General features: G+C 46.1%; 1 protein-coding gene across 2 annotated transcripts in view; it reads left to right on the forward strand.

Annotated features, from left to right (window-relative positions):
• WIPF2 (WAS/WASL interacting protein family member 2) overlaps positions 1-13,491 on the forward strand; it is a 64,530-nt gene continuing 51,039 nt past the window's right edge. Inside the window, exon 1 of one of the 2 annotated variants that reach the window (XM_039476848.2) lies at positions 1-176. The gene's annotated coding sequence lies outside the window, so the exon portion shown is untranslated. Of the gene's footprint in view, positions 177-380; positions 603-13,491 lie in introns of those variants that run through there. The other variant, XM_039476850.2, reaches the window with a different exon arrangement.

Raw genomic sequence — 13,491 nt, forward strand, 5'->3', positions numbered from 1 at the left:
TTTTGTTCGCGGACGCTGGGGACGGTGGGAGCAGATCCATTTCCGGGTTGGCAAAAGGGGCGGCGGCGGCGGCGGCGGCGGCGAGAGAGAGAGAGAGCTTGCCGGGGGGCGAGCTGTACAGGACGAAGTCGGAGCGTAGGCGGTGGAGGATTCGCTCCCAGAGCACCTGCGGCCAGGTTGGAAAGAGGCCAGGGCGGCTGGGTCGGTCGCTGAAATGACCTGCGGACCTGCCTGGGAGGGAAAGCCGGGGAAGGGGGGCTCGGGGCGGGGCTTGGGGAGAGGGGTGCATTGGAGGAGGGGCTGGAGGGGGAGAAGGGTCTTGGGGGCGGGGCCTGAGGGGCGGGGGCCTAGGGGCTGGATCGGAAGAACCTGGAGGGGAGAGGGCGTGGGGAATCTGGGGAGGAATGGTCGGGTACTGGTCTGGGGCGAGCGCGTACTGGGAAAATGGGGAGGAAGGATTTTGAGAGACAGGTAATAAGGGCTCCTGAAGGATTGGGTGAGGTGAGGAGACAACTCAGGGTAAGGAACGAGATAATCGTGTGCAAAAAGGGAGACGAGAACGGAGGACCTGTTGGAAACAGCTAATTAGCAGGATGCTGTGGGTGAGTAGCCCAATGTGACATTTTGGGCATTGAGTTAGGTGACAGGTAGAGGTTTGGAAGATGGCTAGGGAAACTGCTTACACTAGAGGGAATCTTGAAAGCGTTGGGAATCTTGAGAGCGTTGGTTAAAAAGGAATCAGAATAGAGTTAAAGGTTGGATTGAGAATGTTGAGATGCACATTGGAACGTCTAGAGTTGAGGGTTCATGTTGAAGTGGTGTGAAATGAGGGAAGATGGAATTTTTTTCTTTTTTTTGAGATGGAGTCTCTCTCTTGTTGCCCCGTTTGATCTCGAACTCCTGGGTTCAAGCGATCTTCCTACCTCGGCCCCCCAGAGTGTTGGGATTACAGGTGTGAGCCACTGCCCCAGGCCACGATGGAAATCTTAAAGTGTTCAGCATGGCAGTGTGTATGGTCGAGTTTTTGATCAGGAAGGAAAGTTCCTTTTTGTTTTTTTTTTTTTTTGAGACGTAATCTCGCTATGTCATCCAGGATGAGTACAGTGGTACAATCTCGACTCACCACAACCTCCGCCTCATAGGTTCAGGCGATTCTCCTGCCTCAGTCTCCAGAGTAGCTGGGATTACAGGCGTGTACCACCATGCCCAGCTAATTTTGTATTTTTAGTAGAGATGGGGTTTCACCATGTTGGTCAGGCTGGTCTCGAACTCCTGACCTCAGGTGATCCGCCCCCCTCGGCCTCCCAGGTGTTGGGATTACAGGCATGAGCTGCCTCTCCCAGCTGGAAGGTTCTTAGATAACATTGGGGCAAGGAACTGGTATGTGATGGAATTATGATTATTATAATTTTTTTTTTTTTTTTTTGAGACGGAGTTTCGCTCTTGTTGCCCAGGCTGGAGTGCAATGGCGCGATCTCGGCTCACCGCAACCTCCACCTCCTGGGTTTAGGCAATTCTCCTGCCTCAGCCTCCTGAGTAGCTGGGATTACAGGCACACGCCACCATGCCCAGCTAATTTTTTGTATTTTTAGTAGAGACGGGGTTTCACCATGTTGACCAGGCTGGTCTCGATCTCTTGACCTCGTGATCCACCCGCCTCGGCCTCCCAAAGTGCTGGGATTACAGGCTTGAGCCACCGCGCCCGGCTTATTATAATTTTTTTTTTTTTTTTTTTTTTTTTTTTCTGAGACGGAGTTTCGCTCTTGTTACCCAGGCTGGAGTGCAATGGCGCGATCTTGGCTCACCGCAACCTCCGCCTCCTGGGTTCAGGCAATTCTCCTGCCTCAGCCTCCTGAGTAGCTCGGATTACAGGCATGTGCCACCATGCCCAGCTAATTTTTTGTATTTTTAGTAGAGACGGGGTTTCACCATATTGACCAGGATGGTCTCGATCTCTTGACCTCGTGATCCACCCGCCTCGGCCTCCCAAAGTGCTGGGATTACAGGCTTGAGCCACCGCGCCCGGCCATAATTTTTTAAGAGATGTGGTCTCACCCTGTCACCCAAACTGGAGTGCAGTGACATGGTCATGGCTCCTTGAAGCCTCGACCTTCCGGGCTCAAGTGATCCTCCCGTCTCAGCTTTGCCAGTAGCTGGGACCACAAGTGGGCCCACTACTCCCGCCTAACATATACATATATAATTATTTTTTTATTTTTTTATTTTTATTTTTTTGTAGAGAAGGAGTCTTGCTGTGTTCCCCAGGTTAGTGTGTAACTCCTGGTCTAAAGTAATCCTCCCACCTCAGCCTCCCAAAGTGCTGGGATTACAGGTATGAGCCACTGTGCCTGGCCCAGAATTTGTATTTTTTAAAGGACTTCAATAATCTTTTACTGCTTTGGGCTCTCCCAGGGTCTCCATTCCTTTTTCATGCTGTTATTTTTGCCTTACAGTTTTGGTTTTTGACTGTCTTACTGAATGTTTTTGGCTATTCTGTTCTCCTTTTACAAATCAGAAGAGAACTTCAGGGAATAAGGAAGGTTTTGGCTTACCTCTGGATTTACCTTCAAGGCAAATCATTAAACTTTCATTTTTTTCCCTTTTGAAATATAGGTCTCATCTGTCCCTGCCTCTAAAAGCTTGTGTTAACACATGGGGTCTTTAAGTGGTTGCATAGAAGTGATCTCTGAAAAACGAGATTGCGATATTAATATTTAGAAGATAGACAATGGCGTACCTGCCTGTAATCCCAGCTTCTTGGGAGGCTAACGCAGGAGTATGACTTGAGCTTAAGAGTTCGCCCATTCTGGGCAACATAGCAAGACCCTGTCTTTTAAAGAAAAAGAGGGCTGGAGACAGTAGCTCACTCCGGTAATCCCAGCACTTTGGGAGGCCAAGGCGTGTGAATCAGCCGAGATCAGGAGTTTGAGACCAGCCTGACCAACATGGTGAAACCCTGTCTCTACTAAAAATAGAAAAATTTGCTGGATGTGGTGGCGGGCCCCTGTAATGTCAGCCTCTTGGGAGGCTGAGGCAGGAGGATCACTTGAACCCAGGAGGCAGAGGTTGCAGTGAGCCGACATCATGCCATGCAGTCCAGCCTGGGCAGCAAGAGTGAGACTCTGCCTCAAAAAGAAATAAAAACAAAAAAAGGAAACATGTCCTTCTGTTTCTTCCTCTCAGCCTTGCTCGTGTGTGTGTGTGTGTGTGTGTGTGTGTGTGTATGTGTGTATGCGTGCCTATGCGTGTGTGTGTTCACGTGCAGACCAGGGAATAATTGGTTTTGATTTGATGCATATTCAGTGAGTTCCGCGCTTGTTGCCAATGCTGGAGTGCAGTGGCGCAATCTTGGCTCACTGCAACTTCCGCCTCCCAGGTTCAAGCAATTCTCCTGCCTCAGCCTACCAAGTAGCTGGGACTACAGGCACGCGCCACCATGCCTGGCTGATTTTTTGTAGTTTAGTAGAGATGGGATTTCACCATGTTGGTCAGGCTGGTCTTGAACTCTTGGCCTCAAGTGATCTGCCTACCTTGGCCTCGGAAAGTGCTGGGATTACAGGTGTGAGCCACCACGCCCAGCCCTTGTGGTGGCTTGACAGACACTACCTTTATTCATGGATTCTTTGAGAATTCGCTGAAAAATAGTATTTTGGACAGTTGAGCCTTATGCTTAGGTCTAATTGCTGTGTCCTTGTCAATTGGTAGAGATCAGTGTGTTTGTGGACAATTTTAAATTATTATTTTTTTATTTTTATTTTTATTTTTTATTTTTTTATTTTTTATTTTATTATTATTATTTTTTTTTGAGACGGAGTTTCGCTCTTGTTACCCAGGCTGGAGTGCAATGGCACGATCTCGGCTCACCGCAGCCTCCGCCTCCTGGGTTCAGGCAATTCTGCCTCAGCCTCCTGAGTAGCTGGGATTACAGGCACGTGCCACCATGCCCAGCTAATTTTTTTTTTTTTTTTTTTTTTTTTTTTTTTTTTTTTGAGGCGGAGTTTCCCTCTTGTTACCCAGGCTGGAGTGCAATGGCGCGATCTCGGCTCACCGCAACCTCTGCCTCCTGGGTTCAGGCAATTCTCCTGCCTCAGCCTCCTGAGTAGCTGGGATTACAGGCACACGCCACCATGCCCAGCTAATTTTTAGTATTTTTTGTAGAGACGGGGTTTCACTATGTTGACTAGGATGGTCTCGATCTCTTGACCTCGTGATCCACCCGCCTCGGCCTCCCAAAGTGCTGGGATTACAGGCTTGAGCCACCGCGCCCGGCCGCCCAGCTAATTTTTTGTATTTTTAGTAGAGACAGGGTTTCACCATGTTGACCAGGATGGTCTCGATCTCTTGACCTCGTGATCCACCCGCCTCGGCCTCCCAAAGTGCTGGGATTACAGGCTTGAGCCACCGCGCCCGGCCTTATTTTTATTTTTTTAATTTTAAATTATTTTTAATCCTTTGAAACCCCGACTGTTTTAGCTTTTTCTTTGGGTAAAATAGTCTGAACACTTTGCTCATAAGTGAACTTGTTTAGCTTAGAAGAGGTGTTCCTGGAAGTCTTGGGAATTTTTTCTTTCTAAGAGACAGGTCTCACTCTGTTGCCCAGATGGCAATGCAGTGGGGCGATCATAGCTCATTGCAATCTTGAACTCCTGGGCCCAAGTGGTCCTCCTGCCTCAGACTCTTTGAGTAGCTAGGAGTTTTGGCATTTCTAAGGATGTGGATTTCCTCGAAAGGGGGCATTTTTAATTCTTTTTTTTTCCTTGAGACAGAATCTCGCTCTTGAGTGCAGTGGTGCGATCTTAACTCATTGCAACCTCCGCCTCCCAGGTTCAAGTGATTCTCTGCCTCAGCCTCCCATGTGGCTGTGATTACAGGCACTCACAACTGTGCCTGGCTAATTTTTCGTATCTTTAGTAGAGACTGGGTTTTGCCATGTTGGCCAGGCTGGTCTTGAACTGACCTCAAGTGATCTGCCTGCCTCGGCCTCCTAGAGTGCTGGGATTACAGGTGTGAGCCACTGTGTCCAGCTGGGGCATTTTTTTTTTTTTTTCCTTGGGACAGAGTCTCACTCTGTTACTTGGGCTGGAGTTCAGTGGTGCAATCTTGGCTCACTGCAACCTCTTGTCTCCTGGGTTCAAGCGATTCTCCTGCCTCAGTCTCCCAAGTAGGTGGGATTGCAGGCACCTGCCACCACACCTGGCTAATTTTTGTATTTTTAGTGGAGACCGGGTTTTACCATGTTGGCCAGGCTGGTCATTTCTTTTTTTTTTTTTTTTTTTTTGAGATGGAGTTTCACTCTTGTTACCCAGGCTGGAGTGCAATGGCGCCATCTCGGCTCACCGCAACCTCCGCCTCCTGGGTTCAGGCAATTCTCCTGCCTCAGCCTCCTGAGTAGCTGGGATTACAGGCATGTGCCACCATGCCCAGCTAATTTTTTTGTATTTTTAGTAGAGACGGGGTTTCACCATGTTGACCAGGATGGTCTCGATCTCTTGACCTCGTGATCCACCCGCCTCGGCCTCCCAAAGTGCTGGGATTACAGGCTTGAGCCACCGCGCCGGGCCTCAGGCTGGTCATTTCTAATTCTGTCTCACGCTTGATACCAGAGTAGTGTTTACCCTAGCTGGTAGTGATAAGTTACGTGATACCGGCACAAAGGTGAAATGCAGGGGAGGTGTGAACATTGGAGTTTTCAGGTTTTACTGATGGCTTTTTTTTTTTTTTTTTTTTTTTTTTATGAGACGGAGTTTCGCTCTTGTTACCCAGCCTGGAGTGCAATGGCACGATCTCGGCTCACCGCAACCTCCGCCTCCTGGGTTCAGGCAATTCTCCTGTCTCAGCCTCCTGAGTAGCTGGGATTACAGGCATGCACCACCATGCCCAGCTAATTTTTTGTATTTTTAGTAGAGACGGGGTTTCACCTTGTTGACCAAGGTTGGTCTCGATCTCTTGACCTTGTGATCCACCCGCCTCGGCCTCCCAAAGTGCTGGGATTACAGGCTTGAGCCACCGCGCCCGGCTACTGATGGCTTTTAAGAAGGGAACATTCTAGACTCACTAGGTGTTTTTAGAAAAAAAAAATAAGGGCAAGAGAAAAGTCTTGTTCTGTTGAAGAGAAAATTATTAAATGTTCTTTCTTTTCTCGGGCTCTCTGATTTGGAGAGTAACCTGGCATACTTTAGTCTGTTTTCCTGCCCTGAATTAAGTATAAAATTCATGAGCTGTTGCTTCAGGCATCGTCAGCAAACATGGTCTTTTTACAACCCTGCAGGCTACAAAATATATGTACTTATTTAGGAGTAAAAACCTGCTTAATATTATGCTATTTCAACCTACAGTATACCTTTTTGGTTTGTGTTTTAAGGGGATTTTGAGATAACTTACAGAGGCTCAGTGCTCTTGGGCAGGCTTTTGGTACAGCCTGCTTCTTTGGCGTAATGATTTTCCGTTTTTCCTGTCCTGTCACAGTTTTCCATTGCTCTCCTTGAGCCAGTCCTAAGTAGAAAATGGCAAATTACACATTTTTTCTCTCCTTTTAGTCTGTGGTGGACATCTTGTCTGTGTCACAGTTTGATACTACCGAATTGAAAGGATTCTTCACTGCTTCAGATGGGGAGGGTGACAGAAGCTGAGCTGTTTCCTGGGTCAGAGAATGGACTCTGTCAAAGCAAAGAATAGTTGTAGAGACAGAAACTGGGCCCTTGAAGCTGTGACTAACATTTTGGCAACATGCATCTCTTTGCCAAATAACTTCTTTTCTTCTTGAGTGTGATTGTTGATCTCCTTCTCAAAGTAGGCTCTTGTTGCTACTGTTCTTCACACAACTCCCAGGCAAAAGTTGGCAGAGTTCCGGTTGACTGACTGTGTCTTGAGGGAGATGCCCCCGATTAGAGTGGATGGGCCGTTCCATGTCAAAATGAGGTTCATTGGCAGATCCCGAGAGCTGCTCCGCAAAGACATAGAGGCGCAGTACTCTTTACTGAATGTTCTTGCAGTCTTTTATCTTTCTTCTAAATTCAAATCTGTTTCTCATTCATCTGGTGATTAAATGCAGAATCATTGCCTTTGCCTAGCCTTAAAAGTCCAGGGCATCAAAGAAGAGAAGACAGTATTTCCAACTTTTTTTTTTTCCTTTTATCACTCTCAAGCCATTGAGCCATTGAGCTTGTAGTTCCTGAGGAACTGCAAGCTAAATGTATGAGCATTTCTTATATTATCTATGGAGGGCCACTTAAAAAAATGCTAAATAGACCTTTATGGGGAAAACAATGTTAATAGGAAAAAAAGGTGTTATGTTTGCTAATGTCTGTGTTAGTCTTAACTCTCTCAAGATTTTGGCTTAGTTTACAGAAAGAGCCTGTGGAAGTATGTAAGTTATCAAATAGGGAAGCCAGGAATTGGTTTCTTCCTTGCCATTTAGGCGTGGCAAACTTAGAGCAATCTGCAATGGCTATCTAACAATGTGTTCTGCTTAGTAAATACTTTTTTTTTTCAGGGCATAGTTAGCTAAGGTAGGGTTATCTCCAATATGTTTTGGGACGGATTGTGAAGATCATTCCCTGTTTATTGTGAGACAGGGTCTCTCTCTGTCGCCCAGGCTGGAGTGCAGTGGCTTGATCTGTAGCCTCGACCTCCCCCAGCTCAGGCTCAGGTGTTCTTCCCACTTCAGCCTCCTGTGTAGCTGGGACTACAGGCGAATGCAACCATGCCTCGCTAGTTTTTATTTTTTTGTAGAGACGGGGTTTCACCATGTTGCCCAGCCTGGTCTTGAACTTTTTTTTTTTTTTTTTTTGAGACGGAGTTTCACTCTTTTTACCCAGGCTGGAGTGCAATGGCACGATCTCGGCTCACCGCAACCTCCGCCTCCTGGGTTCAGGCAATTCTCCTGCCTCAGCCTCCTGAGTAGCTAGGATTACAGGCATGCGCCACCATGCCCAGCTGATTTTTTGTATTTTTAGTAGAGACGGGGTTTCACCATGTTGACCAGGATGGTCTCGATCTCTTGACGTTGTGATCCACCCGTCTCGGCCTCCCAAAGTGCTGGGATTACAGGCTTGAGCCACCGCGCCCGGCGATCTTGAACTTTTGACTCAAGCAATTTGCCTGCCTCCTCAGCCTCCCAGAGTGCTGGAATTATAGGTGTGAGCCACTGGGCTCAGCCATTGTAATTGATTTTCAAAAAAATTTTAGTTTTTTAAGCCTCATGGATTCGAATTGAGTACCATTTGGATTTTGAGGCCCCTCAGTGGAAATAATTTGTTTTTAGCAAGTATTTATAATATTTCGAAAGTACAAATCCACTGACCTACTTTGTGCTTCTGGAAATACTGAATCTAATAATCCTTTTTTTTTTTTCCCTCCCAGTAATCCCTCTTACTGTGAAAACATTCTCCATATGTATTCAGATGGGGATAGTTGGTTTAAAAAATAGAATATTCTTCTAAGGTAGTACACTCTAGTATGGGATGCGATGTCTGAGATTTGTGGATAAGTGAGTTTTCCTTCTTCCATGCCTGCCCTCCCAATGCTCAGCCAGAAGGCAGTATGTTTATCATCTTAAGAGCCAGGTGTGAGCCATTTAAACTCTTTCTTTCTCTGTCTTAGAAATAAGGACAGAACTGTTTTTAGCAAATTAATAGATAATACAAAATTTAAAATACAAAAAAGCATATAAGCAGGATGGTGGCCATGGAAGTCAGAATCCACTAAGGAGTATGTATCAACTCACCTGCAAGGAAAAAAAAAGTACATAGTGAATGCCCTTGGTTTGTCTTCCTGTCAATCTGGTTCATCTTCCCAGAGGCAACTAATATTACTGTTTTCTTAAGATCTGTTCCAGGCTGGGCGTGGTGGCTCACGCCTTTAATCCCAGAACTTTGGGAGGCTGAAACATAGGTACATAGTTTATATGTCTATTAGTATAGGAGAGGTACCAAGTATGTTCCAGTGAAGAAGCATGTATATTTGGCTCTTTGCATGTATGACTGTATCTGTAGGGTAAAATCTTAGAAGTAGAATTCCTGAAGCTGATTTTCTTTGTTGTTTGTTATTCATTTATTCAACAAGAATTTTTGAACTCCTACTATGTGCCAAATACTGTGGTAGTGGATGCAGATAGGGCAGTGAATGAATGGACACGGTCTTTTTTTTTGAGACAGAGTCTCACTCTGTCACCCAGGCTGGAGTTTAGTGGTACACACATGATTCATTGTAGCCTTGACCTTCTGGGCTCAAGCATCCTCCCACCTTAGCTTCCTCTGTAGCTGGGACCTCAGGTGTGTGTACCTCACTTGGCTAATTGTTAAATTTTTGTTTGTTTTTGAGATGGAGTCTTGTTCTGTTGCGAGCCTGGAGTGCAGTGGCACGATCTCGGCTCACTGCAACATCCACCTCCCAGGTTCAAGTGATTCTCCTGCCTCAGCCTCCTGAGTAGCTGGGACTAAGGCGTGCACCACCATGCCCGCTATTTTTTTTTTTTTTTTTTTTTTTTTTTTTGAGACGGAGGCTCGCTCTTGTTACCCAGGCTGGAGTGCAATGGCACGATCTCGGCTCACCGCAACCTCCGCCTCCTGGGTTCAAGCAATTCTTCTGCCTCAGCCTCCTGAGTAGCTGGGATTACAGGCACATGCCACCATGCCCAGCTAATTTTTTGTATTTTTAGTAGAGATGGGGTTTCACCATGTTAACCAGGATGGTCTCGATCTGCTGACCTTGTGATCCACCCGCCTTGGCCTCCCAAAGTACTGGGATTACAGTCGTGAGCCACCGTGCCCAGCCACTATTTTTAAAATTTTTTGTAGACACGAGGTCTTACTTTGTTGTCCAGGCTGATCTTGAACTCCTGGGCTTAAGCAGTCCTCCCACCTCAAAGTGCTGTAATTACAGGCATGAGCCACCGCACCTGGCCCCGACTTGGTCTTGCCTTTATGGCAGTTATGAGGCAGTGGGGAAGACTTTTTTTTTTTTTTTTTTTTTTTGAGACGGAGTTTCGCTCTTGTTACCCAGGCTGGAGTGCAATGGCGCGATCTCGGCTCACAGCAACCTCCGCCTCCTGGGCTCAGGCAATTCTCCTTCCTCAGCCTCCTGAGTAGCTGGGATTACAGGCACGCGCCACCACGCCCAGCTAATGTTTTGTATTTTTAGTAGAGACGGGGTTTTACCATGTTGACCAAGATGGTCTTGATCTCTCGACCTCGTGATCCACCCGCCTGGGCCTCCCAAAGTGCTGGGATTACAGGCTTGAGCCACCGCGCCCGGCCTTTTTTTTTTTTTTTTTTTTTAAGTAAAGATAGGGTTTCACCATGATGGCCAGGCTGGTCTTGAACTCCTGACCTCAGGTGATCCACCCACCTCGGCCTCCTAAAGTGCTAGGATTACAGGCATGAGCCACAGCACCTGGCCAACTCCACCTCCTGGGCTCAAGTGATTCTTCTGCCTTAGCCTCCCAAATAGCTGGGACTACAGGTGCACACTACTGTGCCTGGCTAATTTTTGTATTTTTTGTAGAGGTAGGGCTTTGCCATGTGGCCCAGGCTGGTCTTAAGCTCCTGGGCCCCAGTGATCCACCTGCCTTGGCCTCCCAGAGTGGTAGGACTACAGGCGTGAGCCACTGTACCTGGCCAAAGACAATTTTTTTTTTTTTTTTTGAGATGGAATCTAGCTCTGACCCAGGCTAGAGTGCAGTGGCGTGATCTCGGCTCACTGCAACCTCTACCTCCCGGGTTTAAGCCATTCTCCTGGTCTCTGCCTCCCAAGTAGCTGTGACTAACAGGTGCACGCCACCATGACTGGCTAATTTTTTTGTATTTTTAGTAGAGATGGGGTTTCACCATGTTGACCAGGCTGGTCTCAAACTCCTGACCTCAAACGATCTGCCTCCCTTGGCCTCCGAAAGTGCTGGCATTACATGCATGAGTCACTGCACTCAGCCCTCAGAATTTATTTATTTATTTACTTATTTATTTATTTATTTATTTATTTTTGAGATGGAGTTTTGCTCTTGTTACCCAGGCTGGAGTGCAATGGCGCGATCTCGGCTCACCGCAACCTCCGCCTCCTGGGTTCAAGCAATTCTCCTGCCTCAGCCTCCCGAGTAGCTGGGATTACAGGCACGCACCACCATGCCCAGCTAATTTTTGTATTTTTAGTAGAGATGGGGTTTCACCATGTTGACCAGGATGGTCTCGATCTCTTGACCTCGTGATCCACCCGCCTCGGCCTCCTAAAGTGCTGGGATTACAGGCGTGAGCCACCGCGCCCGGCCTAGAATTTATTAAACAAATAATTATTACCATTGCTGTAAATGCTGTGGAGACAGCTAATGGTTAGCCCAGCCCAGGTTAATTGAGAGGAAGGGCAGTCAGAGAAGATCTCTGAGAAATTGACTTTTAAGGCTGAAACCTGAGAATGAAGGGAGGACCAAAGACTGATCTGGGTAGAGGAGATGGCTTAGGTGAATGTCCTGAGGAGGGAAAGAATGTTTGTATTTTGAGGAACTGAAAGAAGTTCCAGTGTGACTGGAAGTTAGGGAGTGAAAAGCAGAGAGGTGGGAGGCAAGGCTTCAGAATTCGGGCTGTCCTAAAACATGGGTAAATAGGTTGGCATGGTGGCTTACGCCTGTAATACCAACACTTTGAGAGACCAAAGTGGGAGGGTTACTTGAGCCCAGAAGTTCAAAACCAACCTGGGCAACATAGAGAGACCCCCATCTCTACAGAAAATTAAAAAATTAGCTGGGCGTGTGACGAGCACCTGTGGTTCCAGCTACTCAGGAGGCTGAAGTAGGAGGATCACTTGAGACCAGGAGAGGGAGGCTGCGGCGAGCCGTTGCAGCACCACTCCACTCTAGCCTTAAGACAGAGTGAGACCCTGTTTCAAAAAACAACAAAAAGAGCAATAGCATAGTGAATTTGGAGGTCAGCCTCTAAAGCAGAGATTTTTTTTTTCCTGTCGGTTCTTTAATTTACTAGTGTTGATGATGAGACCATCAGTATCATGAAGAAGTCTGATGTTTACGCAGTGAAACAGGTTTTACAAGAACTTTTCTGGATAAAACCTATTCTTTTAGTCTTGATTTCTCACAGTTCCTACAAATCCAACTTGGTTGGCTCGATTAGCTCTTAAAATTTTAGGATCTTAGAAATTGTTTTGGAGATTAGGATTATTGGGGAATAATTCGTATATTATGGGGGACGCTGGGATTGTTAGTTTACCAGACCTACTCTTTAGCAAACAGAAAACCAGGGAGAAGTGTTTTTGTTTTTGTTTTTTTTAAAAAAAAAGAGGCCGGGCGCGGTGGCTCAAGCCTGTAATCCCAGCATTTTGGGAGGCCGAGGCGGGTGGATCACAAGGTCAAGAGATCGAGACCATCCTGGTCAACATGGTGAAACCACGTCTCTACTAAAAATACAAAAAAAAAGTAGCTGGGCATGGTGGCACATGCCTGTAATCCAGGCTACTCAGGAGGCTGAGGCAGGAGAATTGCCTGAACCCAGGAGGCGGAGGTTGCGGTGAGCCGAGATCGTGCCATTGCACTCCAGCCTGGGTAACAAGAGCAAAACTCTGTCTCAAAAAAAAAAAAGAAAAGAAAAGAAAAGAAAAAAGAAAAGAAAGAGAAAACCTATTACCGTTAGGGAATGATGGCTGTTTTTAAAATAATCTTCATGGGCTAGGGAGAGAACAGATGTTTTATTTTGAACTGATGAATATCGTATTCTGTCACACTCATCATCTAGACCATATGTCTTAGCATGTCGCGTAAGTCTTGTTGTATGCACAAGGTAGCCCGAGGGCCATTATAATTCTGAATATAAAGCATTTTTATCTGTAAGTATATTGACTTTTGTTCAGAAATCACAGTACTCAAAACCCAGATGGTCCTGTTTGATTTAGTTACCTTTCTTGTTTAATTGTATCAGCTTGCCCTGTTTTTATAACTTAAAGTAGACTCTTGACTTAGCAGCCTATCACTGGTGATCAAGGGACGAAAATGTGCATTTTTCCAGCATTTCAGCAAGGAGCATCTGTGTTTCTGATGGCTTAAGGTTATTAGAATGCAAGAGAAGAGACTCCTTGACAATGAAAGTCACAGCTTTGTCATTAGATTATCCGTGGTGAGTTGGGACTTAATATATTATCTTTGAAATGAGGCATGACACTTCTCTTCATGTGAGGTCTGGATCATCATTTTATGGAGCATCTGCTTAAGTCTTCTTTCAGGCCTTTTCTTAGTGGAGACTGTCATCACTGGATTTTCCTACCAACTCTTCTCTGTCTATGCTTTTCTACTTTTATATATGGAGTGTGCAGATGAATACTGGCTCCTGGAAGTTGGGAGCTAGTAATATGAGATATGGCTAGCTTAAAATCTGAGAAGAGCTGTTTTTTTTTTTTGTCATCAGTGAATAGGTTTCAGCCTGCCTTGTTTTAAATCTAATTAACAGTTTCTTAGAACATCTAAAGATTCTTTGAAAACAGATGTTGATTTTTTTTTTT

The sequence above is a fragment of the Saimiri boliviensis genome, chromosome 17 (genome assembly GCF_048565385.1).
Source record: "Saimiri boliviensis isolate mSaiBol1 chromosome 17, mSaiBol1.pri, whole genome shotgun sequence".
In the NCBI taxonomy this organism is placed as follows: Eukaryota; Metazoa; Chordata; class Mammalia; order Primates; family Cebidae; genus Saimiri; species Saimiri boliviensis.